Below are 17,820 nucleotides of genomic sequence, written 5' to 3'. Positions count from 1 at the left end.
GGAGGAGCTTCTGCTGCTATGGAGGCTGCCGCACGTGCTAGAGAGTGGGACTGGGGAGACGCGATTGGGCTTGTTTTGGGCTAGTTTTGTTGTGAAAACGTGGCAAATCTGCTGCTGACGGTCACGTCCTTCTGTACGTGCATTCAGAAATTCAAGGCAGCATTTAAAAACAGTCAATATAAATCACTGTACATGCAATGTATTTTCTTGTTTTCACTTGAAGAATGACTGCAGTGCTGACATGGTCTTATTGCTGTAGCACTCCTTGCACACGTGAGTTATTGCAGGCACATATCAACACGTTATCATATCGGCAAGGCATATCGGCATAATGTTTTCATATCGACCGATGCCGATTTTTATATTTTAAGCGTTTATCGGCCGATTCCGATGTCGTGCCGATAATATCGTGCATCCCTAATCGTGACATCACTGACTGGGTCTTCAAGCCGTGCCTTCGGGCGTGTAGGCTAATTGCAGGCTATATAGACCACAAACAAATTGAAATATTTGTCAAAAACATGTTTATTGCATAAAAAAAAGTGTCCAACCACCAGCTAGCTGTCATTGACTCAAAGCTGTCAACCCTCCCTTTTTTTCCGGGTTTCTCACGTATTTTAGCTCTTTTCCCGCTGTCTTCCCGTTTTAGTATTTTCCCATGATATGTTTCTTTTTTTTACGCTCGATTGTGTTAACTCAGAACACGCAAAATTCTGTGTCTCTGAAGTGGCTTGCACTTCTTGCCAGACCAATGCATCTGGTGATATAGACTAGTGCATTTGAATATTAAAAAGCAAAAAGTTGTTTTTATGAATTCAATTAATTAAGTAGCTATAACCAGCTATTCTATCAAGAGCAGTGAGTGATGTCCTTATCTTTTGTTTGACAGACAGCAGTAAAGGCTACTGCCCCTTTAAGACCTAATACAGAGATATGCATCGTCTTTCTCAACTGTATAAAGTTCTCTTAAAGGGGGGGTGAAACACTCAGTTTCAGTCAGTGTCATGTCAATCTTGAGTACCTATAGAGTAGCATTGCATCCTGCATATCTCCGAAAAGTCTTTATTTTTTTAATAATTATATAAGAAAGATGCGCTGTTCCGAGTCTTTCCGAAAAAAGCCGAGCGGGTGGGGGCGTGTCGTGTGAGCGGAGCTAAATAATGACGTGTGCTCGCTGCTGCTATGTTGAGTCGAGTGCGTCGTAAAGCTGTGTCATCCCTAACAGCGGGAAAAAAACTTTATTCAAAATAAAAATATGGCTTTTAATCAGATACAGCCATACATCTATGATCCGGAATCAGACCCAGAGGCTGCAGTTGAACAGGAGCAGCAGCAAAAACGACTAGAGCAGGACGTCTGTATGTGGTACAAGTTATACACTAACTATATAATATGCTTAGCGGCTTATGTTATTTACATATTTATACTTGAATTATTTCGTCGTATTTTTGTCTTTGAAGGTGTACATGTGGGAAGTGCAGTTGTGCACGTGTGTTTGTGTGTTTAGGCGTGGTTTGTGTAGACAGTAAGCGGACTAAAAAAAACACAGACATTTGAAGCAGTCTCACTCACCCTTCTAACGTTGGGACTGCTCCATCATTCAGCATTAGGCGATTGGGAAAATCCGGCGTCGAGCTGGGCCTTGTTTATGAAACAGTCGGCACCGAAATGCAGCGAACAGATATAAACATTCGCGCAACTCAGTTGCTGATCCGGAAAAGCAAATTACATCCACTGTTGCCTTAACGCGGGGTTTTGGCGAATCTGTGCAGGACTGTCTTGGTCTGGCAACCAAAAACGCACTTTTTTGGTGACATTGTTATGTGCACATCACCTGTCCAGCATCCTACAAGCCAGCGCTTTGATGGGCGTAGCCTGTTACTTTCGCTCTCTCCCTCTCTCTCTCTCACGCGCTTCCGGTAGAATTGTCCGTAAGGCCCATACAAGGAAATTCCGCCCCCATTAACGTCAAAGGGGACGCATGATCTCAAAAAACTTGCCGAAACTTATGACTAACCGGAAGTAGTATTTTTGACAAAGAAATACTCCCATCAAACATCCACCTTAACTTTTGAAACTTTGTCTATGTTTAGTATGGGATTCCAAGTCTTTAACAGTGTAAAAAGATCAGTATGCATGAAACAGCATTTCACCCCCCCTTTAAGGGATATACAGACTGTCTGATAGATACTCATCAAGATCGACATGTTGACATACTTTTTGTGTGAGTTTATCCGTTCAAACGCAAGACTTGAAAGAACTCAATATTTGCGCGCTGTGAGACGTGCGCGCGCTGCGCACAGAGACAGATCTTCTCACTAGCTGCGTTTCCATTACAGATTTGCGAAAAACTTTTGCGATATTTCTTAAATGTCGATAAAAAACTGTTGCGAAATGACAGCGTTTCCATAGCTGCAGTTATGCGACTAAAACATATTACTTTCCTCTCGCGATAGGTCATTCCAAAATGATGGTACTTGGTAGGTTTGTATATCTCATCCACTAGCCATTATTTTTATTGGAAGGACACGTGTGTTATCCAAGCATTAATGGCAAGGAAAGCCCCTTAGGTTACTTAATCGGCACGGATTTGAGGTGTGTGTGTGTGTGTGTGTGTGTGTGTGTGTGTGTGTGTGTGTGTCAGATCTGCTTCAAGGTCTTCATGATAATGTAGCATTTCTGTGTTTAGCATCCAGTATTACTGTAATCCTATATTGTCTTTTATGAGTTTAATAAAAAACTCCGTCTCCTCTTCTCTCCAAACCGAACCATCATCTGTAAAGAATGATCGACTCTTACGCGCGCCAGGTTGACGCATATAGAGTATGTAACGGTCACCCACCATGGGCAACCAAAAAGGAATGGTTTGGCCAAATTAAACAGAGGCAGAGTGACTACAAGAAGTTTAAAGTATCAAATGAATATTTATTTAGACATCAAAATAGAAATAACCCAACCCCCAAAATATCATTACCAGAAAATAAGAAATAAACTGGAAAAATAAGCAGTCAAATAAATCCAAATTAGAATCCAAACAAAAAGTACAAAATATAATACTTTCCAAAATTAGGTTCCTCAAAGAATACAAAAGAAACGAAAAACAAAGAAAACATAGAAAATACCTGCAGCCCTCAAGCCACACTCTCCACTGCAGCCCCTGCACAGACTAAACGCCATTCAAACAAATACACACATTTATACTGGCGGCCAGCACCATTACCCCATGGGGAGGGACGAACTCACATACAACACTTTACACATTTTCCCATAAATATAGATTCTAGGAGAAACAGGTTGACAAAGCATGAAAAATCAATACATCTTCTCTTATGTTACCTCACATGTCATTTCACATACATTGAACAGGAAATACTAACAGAAACAACTCGGCCGCGTTGTCCCCGAAACCCCCACGCTCAATGATTAAATGGTACAGTCCCCACATAAGCGGAACCGAAGATTCCCGCCACTGTTTCCCTACCGGAACTCTAAAATCATGGGACACATATCGCACAATCACAGGTATTTCATTCGCGCCTTCCAATAGGCAATCATAATAAACTCATATCAATAAACAATCTCTGTGTGTGTGTGCGTGTGTGTGTGTGCACGTGAGAGAGAGAGTTCATTTCCACATTTCCAGTCCATATTAGCGATGCGGTCCTTCCGTGACCGTCACACTCCCCCACACCCATTTTCAAGCCGGGAGGCGAGAAAGAAAGTCTGCCGTAGCATTGCTCTTCCCTGGCACATGCTGGACTTTAAACCGATATGGTTGCATTGACAAGTACCATCGAGTAATTCGTGCATTCGAGTCTCTCATGCGATCCATCCATTGCAGTGGTCGGTGATCAGTTTCCAGGAGGAACTCTCGGCCTAGAAGGTAGTACCTGAACGTGTCCAGGGCCCATTTGACAGCCAAGCACTCCTTCTCAACTGTAGAATATTTCACCTCCCTGGGATACAGTTTCCGACTTATATAGGCCACCGGATGCCTATTGCCCAGTTCCCCTTGTAACAGCACTGCTCCTATGCCTGTATTAGAAGCGTCAGTCTGTAAAACAAAGAGTTTTTTAAAATTGGGACAAGACAACACAGGATCATTACATAGCGCCTCCTTGATGTCCTGAAAGGCATTCTGAGCCATCTCCGTCCACTGAATTTGGACAGGGCAGTTCTTCCGGGTCAAGTCGGTCAAAGCTGCTGCTCGACCAGAAAAATCAGGCACAAATCGTCTATACCACCCAGCCATACCTAGGAACGCTCTCACTTGGGTTTTTGTTTGAGGAAGGGGACAGTCTTGAATTGCCCGTATCTTTTTAATTTGGGGCCTAATTACCCCACCACCGATCACATACCCCAAGTATTCGGTCTCCTTCTTGGCTATGGCACATTTGCGGGGGTTGATCGTAAGACCAGCTGATTGAATTCGCCTAAACACCTCTTCCAGATGCTCAAGGTGTTCCTCCCACGATGAACTAAAAATTACGACGTCATCTAAATACGCGGCTGCGTATTCTTCCAGCCCAACCAGTACCTGGTCCATTAATCTTTGAAATGTCGCTGGCGCCCCATGCAGGCCAAAGGGCATAGTGCAGAAATGGAAGAGTCCCCAGGGGGTCTTAAAGGCTGTCAGCTCCTTCGCATTGTCACTCAATGGGACTTGCCAGTAGCCTTTACATAAATCAAGTGTGGTCAACCACCTAGCCCTTCCAAGCTGGTCGATCAAGTCGTCAATTCGTGGGGTAGGATAAGAGTCAAATTTAGACACCGAATTCAGATATCTGAAGTCCACACAAAAGCGTAGACTCCCATCTTTTTTAGGTACCAAGACCACTGGGCTACACCACTCACTTCTAGATGGCTCAATGATACCCATACTCAGCATTTGATTCACCTCCTCCTTCAAAGCTGGTAAGAGACGTTCCGGAATACGGTAGCTCTTACGTCGGGTCGCAGCTCCCTCATGCAAGGTGATGTTATGATGAATCAGAGTGGTGCGCCCCGGTTCCTCCTGGCACACCCCTATGCCGCAAATCCTTTGAAGCTGTAACTGTTGAGGGGGTGAGAGATGATTGAAGTCCATGGTGTTTGCTGAAGGCAATGGTAGGTATTGCTCCTCCACTTCATCTTCATCCACTACCTGCCGGATCATACACACCTCAGCCACTTGGGGCAATCTCTCATGCCATTTCTTAAGCAAATTAACATGCAATACCCGACTTGAGCGCCGCTTTCCTGAATTGGCAACTTCATATGTAGTAGGTCCCAGCTTACGGAGTACTTCACAAGGTCCCTGCCATTTAGCAAGCAGCTTGCTACTATCACTGGGTAGCATCACCAACACCCTTTCTCCAGCCTCAAAACTTCTGACCTTAGCCTTTTGATCATAATACTGCCGCTGACGTTGCTGTGCTTGGACCAAGTTTGACTGGGCAAGCTGAGTCATGCTCTTCAATTTCTCCCGCATCTGGAGAACATAAGAAAGCACATGTTGCGTTGCGGGGGCCTCCTGACCACCCATCCAGCTCTCCTTCAGTAGGGACAAAGGGCCTCGCACCTCCCGGCCATATAGCAACTCAAAAGGTGAGAAGCCAGTAGACGACTGAGGAACCTCCCTGTAGGCAAATAATAAGTACGGAATCCACTGATCCCAGTCACCTCCAGATTCACTCACATATTTTCTCAGCATTTGTTTTAATGTTTGATTAAATCTTTCCGTCAGACCATCAGTCTGCGGGTGATAAGGTGTGGTTCTTATACCCTTAATACCTAGCAGACTGTATGCTTGTCGAAGAAGCTTGGACATGAAGTTTGAGCCTTGATCTGTCAATATCGTTTTGGGAAAACCCACCCGCGAAAACAACTGCATAAGGCAAATGGCCACCGTCCTAGCCTTGACTGACCTGAGGGGGAAAACCTCCGGGTACCTTGTTGCGTAATCGGTGATTACCAGCATAAAGCGATTTCCTGCTTTACTTTGTTCTAATGGCCCTACCACATCCATCCCTAACTGTTCAAAGGGAACCCCAATTACAGGCAGGGGCTCTAACGGAGCTCTGGGAGGACCTCTACTGGCAATCTTCTGGCACTGAGGACAAGTTCTACAAAACTCTGCCACCTCTTTATTCATATTTGGCCAAAAAAAATGACGGCTAATTCGAGCTGATGTCTTCTGCCTCCCTAAATGGCCGGCCCAGGGGATGGAATGGCCCAATTCAAGCACAATATCCTTCGCCTTCTGAGGGACCACAATGCGAGCATCTATTCCCTTCCCCTTATACAGCACACCCTCTTTAATACACATCAGAATCCCTGAACTATCATCTTGTACTTCTTCTTGAACCTGCCTATAAAGGGGACCAATCACTGAATCCTCTTGCTGCATCAACCCAATCCCCTGCGGGATATCCATTGGGACTAGACCTTGTTCTAACCAAGGTTCCTCACACTGTGTCACTGCAAAACTGAGCTTCTCTCGTCTCTTTTGCCTTTTCGATTTCCTAGATTTACCTGGCTGAACTTCCAACTCTGCTCTAAAATAAGGTAACAGACTAAGGGACTGAACATCTGCATTTGATTTCTGAGCTTGAGCCCGGGTCAGAGCTACACTACATTCCTTATTACTGCAGTCAGTGCTATTCATAAGCAAGTCTACCAAAACAGGCAAGTCTCGACCTAAAATCATTGGATAAGGCAACCCATCCACTACACCTACCTCTAACCAGTAAGCCTGGCCCTGTATATTTACTTGGACACTTGCTGTAGGGTACTGCCTCTCTTCGCCGTGAACACAACAAATCTGTGCTACGGAGGTATGACTCCTGGCCTCCACAGGTACCAAGTCAGAATGCACCAGTGATTGCATACTTCCCGTGTCTACCAGTGCCCTAACCTTTTGCCCATTAAGGACTACCTCCACATAAGGCAACACTACTCGAGCTGCTATACAGCTAGGTCTTGGAACAGTACAAACATTGGCCTGAGTAGGAGCATTACTAGGACATCTTGACTGTTTGTGGCCTTCCTGTCCACACTGATAACATATAAGACTCCTACGCACCCCAACCTTAAACCCAGGGCTTTGTTTGAAAGAACCAACCTTATCACTCACAGACTTACCCTCATTGATGGTCCTGACTGCAGTCGGAAAGGCAGGCTGGAGCTTGGTTGAATATTTGCTTCCCTTCCACCGCTTGAATGTCCATGGCTGAGTCTTGCGTCGCGCTGCCACAAAGGTGTCTGCTAAACTTGCCGCTTGCGCAGTCGAGCCAGGATCCCGCTCCTTTATCCAGACTTGGAGATCAGGTGCCAGCATGCGCAGAAACTGCTCCAGAACAATGATCTCTCCAATCTCCTCCTTAGTGTGATGCTGTGGCTGCACCCATTTAGAATAGTGTTCTTTAAGTCTGGCATACAACTCTTTTGGGGTTTCATCCTCCCTTACTTCTGTAGCTCGGAACTGAAGGCGATAAGTCTCTGAATTTATATCATACTTTGCAAGAATGGCTGCCTTGACCTTTTCGTACTCAAGAGAGTCTACCATGTCCATATGCACATATGCGGCCCTCGCTTTGCCCGTCAGGAGGGGCACCAACCTAACTGCCCAGTCGGTTGTCGGCCACCGACACGCCACAGCTATTCTTTCAAATGTAGCTAAATAATGCTCTACATCATCCGACTCACTAAGACGCTGCAGATGGGGCTCCCTCTCCATTCTTAGGTGTCTCGGACCTTGGCTTTCCCCAGGCGATGCTACTGCTGATGCCGAGTGCCCGCTACCTGGACCATCCTGTAAGACTGAGGGTATTCGCTGGACTGTTGGTTGCGATGGAAGGCCATATTGGTTGCCACTGCTGGGTCTTGGATCGGGGGTAGTTCTCACATGCACCTCTTGTTGTAGCAGGGAGAACTGATGCTGCATTGCTCTCCATCGAGCCTCCTGTCGCCCAGCCTCTTGCTCCATGCGGCGGTCTCTGGCCTTCTGCAGTGCAAAATGTGATCGGAACATGTCTCTCAGCACCGCCAGTGAGACATCCTCAGCAAGGCTCCCCAGTTCCGTTTCTGAGTCACCCTCATCGTCTCCTCCTGTCACAGTTCCCACAGGTTCCTCAACCTCGGCTTGCACCGCCCGCACTTTTTTAGGAGCCATTATGGGCTGACACTTTGTCTGCAGTGGAGAGTGATAAAGCAAGAGAGGAAAAAGAAGAAAAAGAAAAACGACTAATGGGGGGGGGGGGCGGCAAAATTGTAACTAACTCACTACTGCTCTCTTCTGGCAATCCCACTTCTGACACCAGTTGTAACGGTCACCCACCATGGGCAACCAAAAAGGAATGGTTTGGCCAAATTAAACAGAGGCAGAGTGACTACAAGAAGTTTAAAGTATCAAATGAATATTTATTTAGACATCAAAATAGAAATAACCCAACCCCCAAAATATCATTACCAGAAAATAAGAAATAAACTGGAAAAATAAGCAGTCAAATAAATCCAAATTAGAATCCAAACAAAAAGTACAAAATATAATACTTTCCAAAATTAGGTTCCTCAAAGAATACAAAAGAAACGAAAAACAAAGAAAACATAGAAAATACCTGCAGCCCTCAAGCCACACTCTCCACTGCAGCCCCTGCACAGACTAAACGCCATTCAAACAAATACACACATTTATACTGGCGGCCAGCACCATTACCCCATGGGGAGGGACGAACTCACATACAACACTTTACACATTTTCCCATAAATATAGATTCTAGGAGAAACAGGTTGACAAAGCATGAAAAATCAATACATCTTCTCTTATGTTACCTCACATGTCATTTCACATACATTGAACAGGAAATACTAACAGAAACAACTCGGCCGCGTTGTCCCCGAAACCCCCACGCTCAATGATTAAATGGTACAGTCCCCACATAAGCGGAACCGAAGATTCCCGCCACTGTTTCCCTACCGGAACTCTAAAATCATGGGACACATATCGCACAATCACAGGTATTTCATTCGCGCCTTCCAATAGGCAATCATAATAAACTCATATCAATAAACAATCTCTGTGTGTGTGTGCGTGTGTGTGTGTGCACGTGAGAGAGAGAGTTCATTTCCACATTTCCAGTCCATATTAGCGATGCGGTCCTTCCGTGACCGTCACAGAGTAGAGCGAAATGTTTGAATTTGCATGGTAACTCAAATGTTTGTTTTTTTTTTTTTTTTTGTTTTTACCACTTTCGTTATTTTGGCTAGATATTTCGTTTGATGGGCATGTGAATTGATTTTAGAAATGCTTTGGAAAAGAAAAAAATGGCATTTAATAAACGAAATAATTTTTTTTTAAATGAAGACCGCGTTTGGAGTGAGTGCATGCAAAATAATTAGTTCCCTGAGTCCACAAATAAAAATAGACAGTTTATAGTTTATAATTATGTCTTGAACTCATCTGTATAGCTAAAAATGACAAGATTATTGTAAATTGTTTCATCTCTCTTAAAGGAAGAAGGAAAAAATGAGAACGTCGGCGCTTTTATCGGCCGTGGGTTAAAGAAAACATAGCCTAACTACGAAACTAAATAGGCTACCTTTAGGACTAAACATTAGCCTGTTATAGTATTATTTTAATTTATATGTTGATTATGAAAAGTGAGCAGCATGAGTAAGAATCGCAATATGTTTGAGACCTGGGGTCACATGATTTTGATCAATTCGAGTTTTATTTTCTAGAAAGTCTTTCTTAAAAAAAAAATTCGTTTTGTATAAATTGTATTTTTATTTGTATCGATGTTTCATCAATTAATTGCCTGTTTATTAGATAAGAAGCAAACTAAGATCGTCTGGAATGGATTGACGTGCGTAACTGGCCTGTTTCCTCGGCCTTTGAGTAAGGCTGAAAATACAGACTAGCTCTTTCTGTTTTAATAAATTTCTTGAATATATGTCTTAATTACAGTATATATAGCCTGTAGTCCTTATTAGGAGAAAATATATGTCCTTTTAACTACATTATCTTGTTATTACGACACAATTGAGTGGGAAATATAATATATAGGCCCTATGTTGCAGCAATGCGTCACCGCAACAGGTGACATGTAAATGCGAAAAAAACGTTTCCATTGCAGTTTTGCGAAAATGTCCTTTTTCGAATCGCCTGAAAAACCACCTCATGAGAGCGTAAAAACTTTTTTGCGATATATGGGAGTTTTTGCGAAATTGCCGCGTTTCCATTAGGCGTGTTTTCAATTCGCAATTTCAATATGCGCAATTTGAAGGGTAATGGAAACGCGCCTACTGCAGAGGGTTCTCATTCGCGTCTTCTGGCGAATATACTGAGTGATGATGGAGAAAATGACTGGTATACGGCAGCACTCGCGTGCATTGAACACAGTTTACAAAGATAGACCGTTTTGCCCAAGTTTTATTTTATTATCGCTGTTGTAGTGCACGTGTATCCATCGACAGAACCATACATAAAGCATTATTTTTCAAGTTACAACCATTGCCGCCGCTCCCACCACGCGCTGGGGTCGAGCAGAAGCAGAACACACGCTACCCATAGCAACGCGTTATGACAACGACATTTCAGACTGACAGAGACAAGATAAACGGCTTTTCCGCCATTTGTTACTGTTTTGTACACGTTGTTATATTAATTATAATTCAAAATCTGTTTTATTCGCCACAATATAGTAATGATAAATGTTGAGAGGGGCACTTTTGATTCATTTTCAAAAAGGGCAGGGGCTCAAACTAAGCCCTCCCCTCTGCAGTGCACTTGCCTGGTGTGTGTAACGTGTCCATGGTCCTGACTCCTGTCACACAATGCGGCGAAATCTCCGACAGGGCTTTAACAGTCTAATTGACGTTACAGTGAATGAGAGTATGAGCCGAGCCGAGCCGAAACGAACGCACGTGCAGGCCATAGTGTGACATCCGTTAACCATAGTGTAAACATAGATGACGTCACGGGTTTTTCTATAAACGAAAGAACGTAGCCTTCGTTTGTATGGCCCAGGCAATTTATACATTTATAATACTTACTAAAATATAATTCATATTATTTTATTACTGTTGTATTAGTTGTTTGAAAAGTAAAAAAAGAAATTGGTCGGTCTTAAAGCCAATTTACAACCGGCAAGTCGGTCGGACTAAAAGGGAAAAAAAATAAAAAATTGAGTCGGCCCTAAATTGACAGGGTCGGTCGGGTTACGGCAAACAAGAATATTTTTAAGGATGGCCTCAGGTAAATTAATTATTCATCTGATTAGTAAAATTAAAATGTAATGACTGCAAATACATTAACAAAATTCTGCAAACAACTAATAAATAGCGGAACATGGTGTTATACTGAAGTGTATATGTTTATTATGTTGCTTAATTTGACACATTTTGTATCGGGGGTCTCAATCGCCTTAGGGGTCCTTGCCCTGAAAAACATTGAAGACCCCTGGTATAAATTAACATGAACTAACCATGAGCAACACATCTGTTACAAGTATTTATTCATCTTTGTTAATTAATTTTTAAAAAATCCAGCTGTTCTTTGTTTGTTCATGTTAGTTCAGTGCATTAATTAATGTTAACAGCTTAAAGTAAAACTTTTGATTTTAATATTAGTAAATGTTGAAATTAATATTAACTCAAATTAATAAATGCTGTAGAAGTATTATGTTAACTAATGAAACCTTTAGTGTTACCAGAAAATCTCATGAATTCAGTTTACTCACTTACCTGTGATATTATATTATGATATGATTATGATATTATCCATCTTTACAAACTGTGACTTTAATATTTCATTCAATATAAGGCTATGGAAACCTACTGCATAACAGGAACAACCCGTTTCAAGTTCCTATAATCCCACCGGACAAAAAAAGCAAGATTCTGTTTCCAAAATATTTCTAGGCCTGATTTGTTTTTTACAGTCCTGAAATACATAGCACATTGACTTCATGTAAAAGTTCTTTGTGTAAAGCGACGCTGCGTGAAACCAGTTGCCTGTGTAAATGCTGTGCAGGGAACCGGTTGAGGAGTGACTATCACATGGTCTTTTCATTTAAGCGCATGAACCAGAGCCACACAAAAGAGTCGCAGGACATACAAGAGCAGATAATTATAGCCTGTAGCTCAGTCCCAGACTCCCACCCTCGGCCGACTGCGCTCCATCACTACAATCACAGCATTCACAAACGCTGTCCTCTCTAATGTGGTATTAACATGCCATCTTGTTACGAACACACACTTTGTTGGTCTGGCCGGGCGGAGCGATGAAGGGAGGAGAATGAAACCGAGCACTGAAATGTGTTTGAGCCCTCTTGATCAAAGCAACATATAATCTATTATTTCTTCAGCAGCAGCAGCAGCAGCAGCAGCACACAAAAAAAAAAAAAAAAAAAAAAAAAAAAATTATATATATATAATTAAATAATGATTACAAAAATTATTATTATTATTATTATTATTATTACCTTTTTAATTTGTTTAATTTTTATAATTTAATAATAATAATTATACAAAGTATTATTATTTAATTAATTAATTTATTTGTTTAATATTGATCATTCAAATAAGAATAATTATAAAAAAATATTATATTTCTTTATTGATTTGCTTAAGATTTATACTTTAATAATAATAATTGTTTTTATTTATTGATTTGTTTAATATTGATCATTCAAATACGAATTATAAAAATATTATTATATTTCTTTATTGATTTGCTTAATGTTTATAACTTAAAAATTAATCATAATAATAATCATACAAATATATTATTATTATTATTAATTTGTTGATTTCTTAATTATTATTTTCACGATTGATTCATTAGCATCAGCAAGCAGCATAAAAATAAAATAAACTTACTCTCTAACTGGTAATAAAGTATGTTCTGTAAATATGTTTGTGTGTAGCAAGTAATTTCTTGTCCAATGTAATATAATCATCTGGACATAATACATCTAGCATCATGTGACCTACATCACCTTTCCATGCCATTTACAAACACGATGGCTGATTTCAGAACAGATTCAGAAGATTTCAATCCCAGAAAATAAATTAAAATCTCCAAAATTACACTGAATTAGATCCGCCCTCAGCGCTTCAAGCACACGCCCTCTCTCCAAAACCACGCCCTCCAAAGACCTGTCAGCCAACCGGAAATCAGCAAAGCCAAACTCATATGATTGGCTGGCACTAGGACAAAAAGTATTTAGCTTTTAAAGCTGCACTATGTAACTTTTCCGTCCGCTAGAGGGCGCCGATTCAAACTAGGGCTGTGCATTGCCAAGAATCTGGCGACAATACAGACTGCCCCAATTTACTATAAAAGCCTGCTTCAAATAAAAGCCGGTTCCCATCGGCAGTTCAGGTAAGTAAAGGCCACGGTCTTTATTTGAGGAATTACGGTATATAGCGATATTGTAAGAAAGGCATTATTGCAATATTTCTTTTGTGTTTTTTTTTTTAAGAAAGACCTAATTTTAAAAGAATAAAGAACACAACCATATGCATAAAACATGACAAAGTGTTTTATTTCATTTTATATCACTAATCACTATTTAGTGCAGTCTAAGAAGAGGGAAATAGTAAAGTGACTGCAGGATCCTTTATGTGTAAATGTTTTAAAGGTTTACAGTATAGCAGTGGCTATTTAGCAACAGGAAGTGTCCATAGTCCATTCCATGACTGAATGACTGTTTGTTTTATTTTTAATACAGTAAAGCTGTTTTCTTTAAAGCAGTCTATTGTATAAAGTGCTATTTCGAGTACTGAACTGCAGAGCTGGTCATCATATCCACATCGCGTGATCTTTCATTCTGCTGCCACCGCTGTCAGTTTTGTTGTGTGTTTATTTTGTTACTGAGAGGAAAACGTGCAGTACATTCAATCGAAACGCTTCTCAGCAGCGCGGGTGACGTCAGGATGTTAAGCGAGCTCTCAGTTTCAGTGTGTTTCTGGAGTATATTAGATTTTAACTTGGCCTACTTTGCAAACAAAATGATTCTTGTCGATTTCCTTAGTGTCTTCTTTATAGCTGAAGCCAAAATGAGTCCACACTTCAGCTCTGTAAACCGCGGGAGTGGAATAATTATATCGTCTTGAGAGCTGGGTTTGCTAATGCTAACACTAGCGATGCACACACCTTCACCTTGTGCTTCTCTGGCTCCGCGTCAGTTATACGTTATAGGATAACACTGCCATTTTAGCGGTTGGGTTTTATAGTCTGTGGTTTAAACAGAACACAAAGCCACGAATCGTGGATGTAAACAAATAAATATATAAATATCAATACAGTGTTTTTGAGAATCGATACAGTATCGCCAAACATATAATATCGCAATCTTCACATGTATTGATATTTTCTTACACCCCTAATTCAAACCAAAGGCGTAGTTTGATGATGCCAAGTTTGAGCGCAGAATCTTGGGACATGGTCTTGGGACGTGGTCTTCGCTTCAACAGCCGGTGGGAAAGAATCGGGATAGGACTCAGGCAGTAATCATGTTCAGGCCATCCTTAAAAATATTCTTGTTTGCCGTAACCCGACCGACCCTGTCAATTTAGGGCCGACTCAATTTTTAATTTTTTTTCCCTTTTAGTCCGACCGACTTGCCGGTTGTAAATTGGCTTTAAGACCGACCAATTTCTTTTTTTACTTTTCAAACAACTAATACAACAGTAATAAAATAATATGAATTATATTTTAGTAAGTATTATAAATGTATAAATTGCCTGGGCCATACAAACGAAGGCTACGTTCTTTCGTTTATAGAAAAACCCGTGACGTCATCTATGTTTACACTATGGTTAACGGATGTCACACTATGGCCTGCACGTGCGTTCGTTTCGGCTCGGCTCGGCTCATACTCTCATTCACTGTAACGTCAATTAGACTGTTAAAGCCCTGTCGGAGATTTCGCCGCATTGTGTGACAGGAGTCAGGACCATGGACACGTTACACACACCAGGCAAGTGCACTGCAGAGGGGAGGGCTTAGTTTGAGCCCCTGCCCTTTTTGAAAATGAATCAAAAGTGCCCCTCTCAACATTTATCATTACTATATTGTGGCGAATAAAACAGATTTTGAATTATAATTAATATAACAACGTGTACAAAACAGTAACAAATGGCGGAAAAGCCGTTTATCTTGTCTCTGTCAGTCTGAAATGTCGTTGTCATAACGCGTTGCTATGGGTAGCGTGTGTTCTGCTTCTGCTCGACCCCAGCGCGTGGTGGGAGCGGCGGCAATGGTTGTAACTTGAAAAATAATGCTTTATGTATGGTTCTGTCGATAGATACACGTGCACTACAACAGCGATAATAAAATAAAACTTGGGCAAAACGGTCTATCTTTGTAAACTGTGTTCAATGCATGCGAGTGCTGCCGTATGACCAGTCATTTTCGCCATCATCACTCAGTATATTCGCCAAAAGACGCGAATGAGAGCCCTCTGCAGTAAGAGAAGATCTGTCTCTGTGCGCAGCGCGCGCACGTCTCACAGCGCGCAAATATTGAGTTCTTTCAAGTCTTGCGTTTGAACGGATGAACTCACACAAAAAGTATGTCAACATGTCAATCTTGATGAGTATCCATCAGACAGTCTGTATATGCCTTAAGAGAACTTTATGCAGTTGAGAAAGACGAGCATATCTCTGTATTAGGTCTTAAAGGGGCAGTAGCCTTTACTGCTGTCTGTCAAACAAAAGATAAGGACTCACTGCTCTTGATTGAATAGCTGGTTATAGCTACTTAATTAATTGAATTCATAAAAACAACTTTTTGCTTTTTAATATTCAAATGCACTAGTCTATATCACCAGATGCGTTGGTCTGGCAAGAAGTGCAAGCCACTTCAGAGACACAGAATTTTGCGTGTTCTGAGTTAACACAATCGAGCGTAAAAAAAAGAAACATATCACGAGAAAATACTAAAACGGGAAGACAGCGGGAAAAGAGCTAAAATACGTGAGAAACCCGGAAAAAAGGGAGGGTTGACAGCTTTGAGTCAATGCTAGCTGGTGGTTGGACACTTTTCTTAAAGAATGCACCTGAAATTTATGCAATAAACATATTTCAGTTTGTTTGTGGTCTATATAGCCTGCAATTAGCCTACACGCCCGAAGGCACGGCTTGAAGACCCAGTCAGTGATGTCACGATATGCCAATTTGTTTAAATTCATACCTACGTAATCACCATCACCAAAAATTTACTTCAAAAAAAATATAGACCTACCTACCGACCCTTTTTTGTAAAAAAATTACTGTTACTGCAAACCAAAATATTTTTAAGGATGGCCTCATGGATGTGATTATTAATGTTACTTTAGTGTGAAGCAGAGCAGGAGCGTGTGTTGAGGAGCTGAGTTAGGCCACTGGAGCGATTGAACACAACACACACCTCGCAATCAGCGGGACTTTTATTATGCCACAGTCACCGGCGCCATTTACGCTTTTCCGGTCATGAGTATGAGGTAACACAGCTCTGTTTATCATATTAGACACATTTAAGTGTGTTTAAAATGATGTTATGACGTTCCTCTGTGCGTTATATATAACACTGACCTAGTGATTTTTGGATATTTTACAGAGAAAATGTTACATAGAATACCTTTAAGAGTCTAGGGTTATCATAGAAACAGGTGAAATATTAATTAATTTATTATATTATTAGGCCTATTGTTTAAAATGTCCATTATGACTGGTAGATTTCACATTTCTGTGATATTACTCATAATAAGAGAAATTGTATAAATGCGATTTGAATTTTTTAATAAAAACAAATAAATAAATAGCGTTTGACACGTTTGCTGCTTTACAACACTGTTATTTCCTTCAAGATATGCAAATGTAGATTCTTTAGAAACTATTGAACGACAGGATTAGGGTTAATGTTAGAAGATATCATACTTTAAATACATCACACCAAGGCAAGAAGAGTAGTGCTCAGTTTGAGGGCAATAACAACTTTTAAAACCAAAAAAAGAGCTGATTAACATATTTAGCGTACACTCTAAAGATATTTGGGTTGTTTTAACCCAACGGTTGAGTTGTTTTAACCCAGCGGTTGGGTTAAATGTTGCTTAAGACCACCCAATTGCTGGGTTAGTCCATTTTCTACTTAACTTGGCTTGTTTTTAGTCCAGCGTTTTTTTTTTTGTGTATGAGTGGTCAGTCAGCAGAGATTAAATCGCCGCCTGCGAATCTCTGTCTGACCAGTAGGTGACGGTAATTTAAGAGCCACTTTTACCTCAGAGCAGTTTAACTATTAATACAACTCCAATCTGTTAAATAACCTAAATGTGTAGCTTGCATTAAAACAAATATGCAACTAAATGACATAGAGCTATAAAAGTAAATAGGCCTAGTCATTTGCACAAACTGTGGTAATGACTGACAGGATTCCTTAATTGATCTGCCTTATACATGAAAAGGGAAAATCCTGAAATGACTCCTGTATAGTTAAGAGTTTGTTCATCAAACAAAAGCATGACACATATAAACGCGTATCTCATTGCACACAGTTAAAGCAATGTTAAATGACACTTACGAGTCAAGAGCAGCAGCTGTGCGCGCGAGTAGTTGTTTTGCTGACATATGCATATTTCAGATAGTACAGTACAGTACACTATCTTACTGTAGCGCGTCAACGAGTGTGTCGTCCAAGCCTAAGATCCCTCAGACCGCACTTTAGTGTCGCATTTTACAGTCATGTGATATGTTATATGGCTCTGTACCTGCTTCTGCTCCGCGCTCCCGCTCTCACCACCATCGCTGCCGGTAACCGTCTGAGCCCGTGCACGCGCGGCGCTCCTGCAGCTCAGA

At 41.2% G+C, this 17,820-nt stretch overlaps 1 protein-coding gene across 2 annotated transcripts in view; it reads right to left on the bottom strand.

Annotated features, from left to right (window-relative positions):
• Positions 1 to 17,820, bottom strand: part of grb14 (growth factor receptor-bound protein 14) — a 113,905-nt gene extending 96,085 nt beyond the window's left edge. Inside the window, exon 1 of one of the 2 annotated variants that reach the window (XM_067444573.1) lies at positions 17,733 to 17,820. The gene's annotated coding sequence lies outside the window, so the exon portion shown is untranslated. Of the gene's footprint in view, positions 1 to 17,545; positions 17,677 to 17,732 lie in introns of those variants that run through there. The other variant, XM_067444574.1, reaches the window with a different exon arrangement.

The sequence above is a fragment of the Pseudorasbora parva genome, chromosome 5 (genome assembly GCF_024679245.1).
Source record: "Pseudorasbora parva isolate DD20220531a chromosome 5, ASM2467924v1, whole genome shotgun sequence".
NCBI lineage: Eukaryota > Metazoa > Chordata > Actinopteri > Cypriniformes > Gobionidae > Pseudorasbora > Pseudorasbora parva.
Note: the sequence above shows the minus strand (reverse complement) of the source record. Positions and strands in the feature narration are given on the sequence as shown.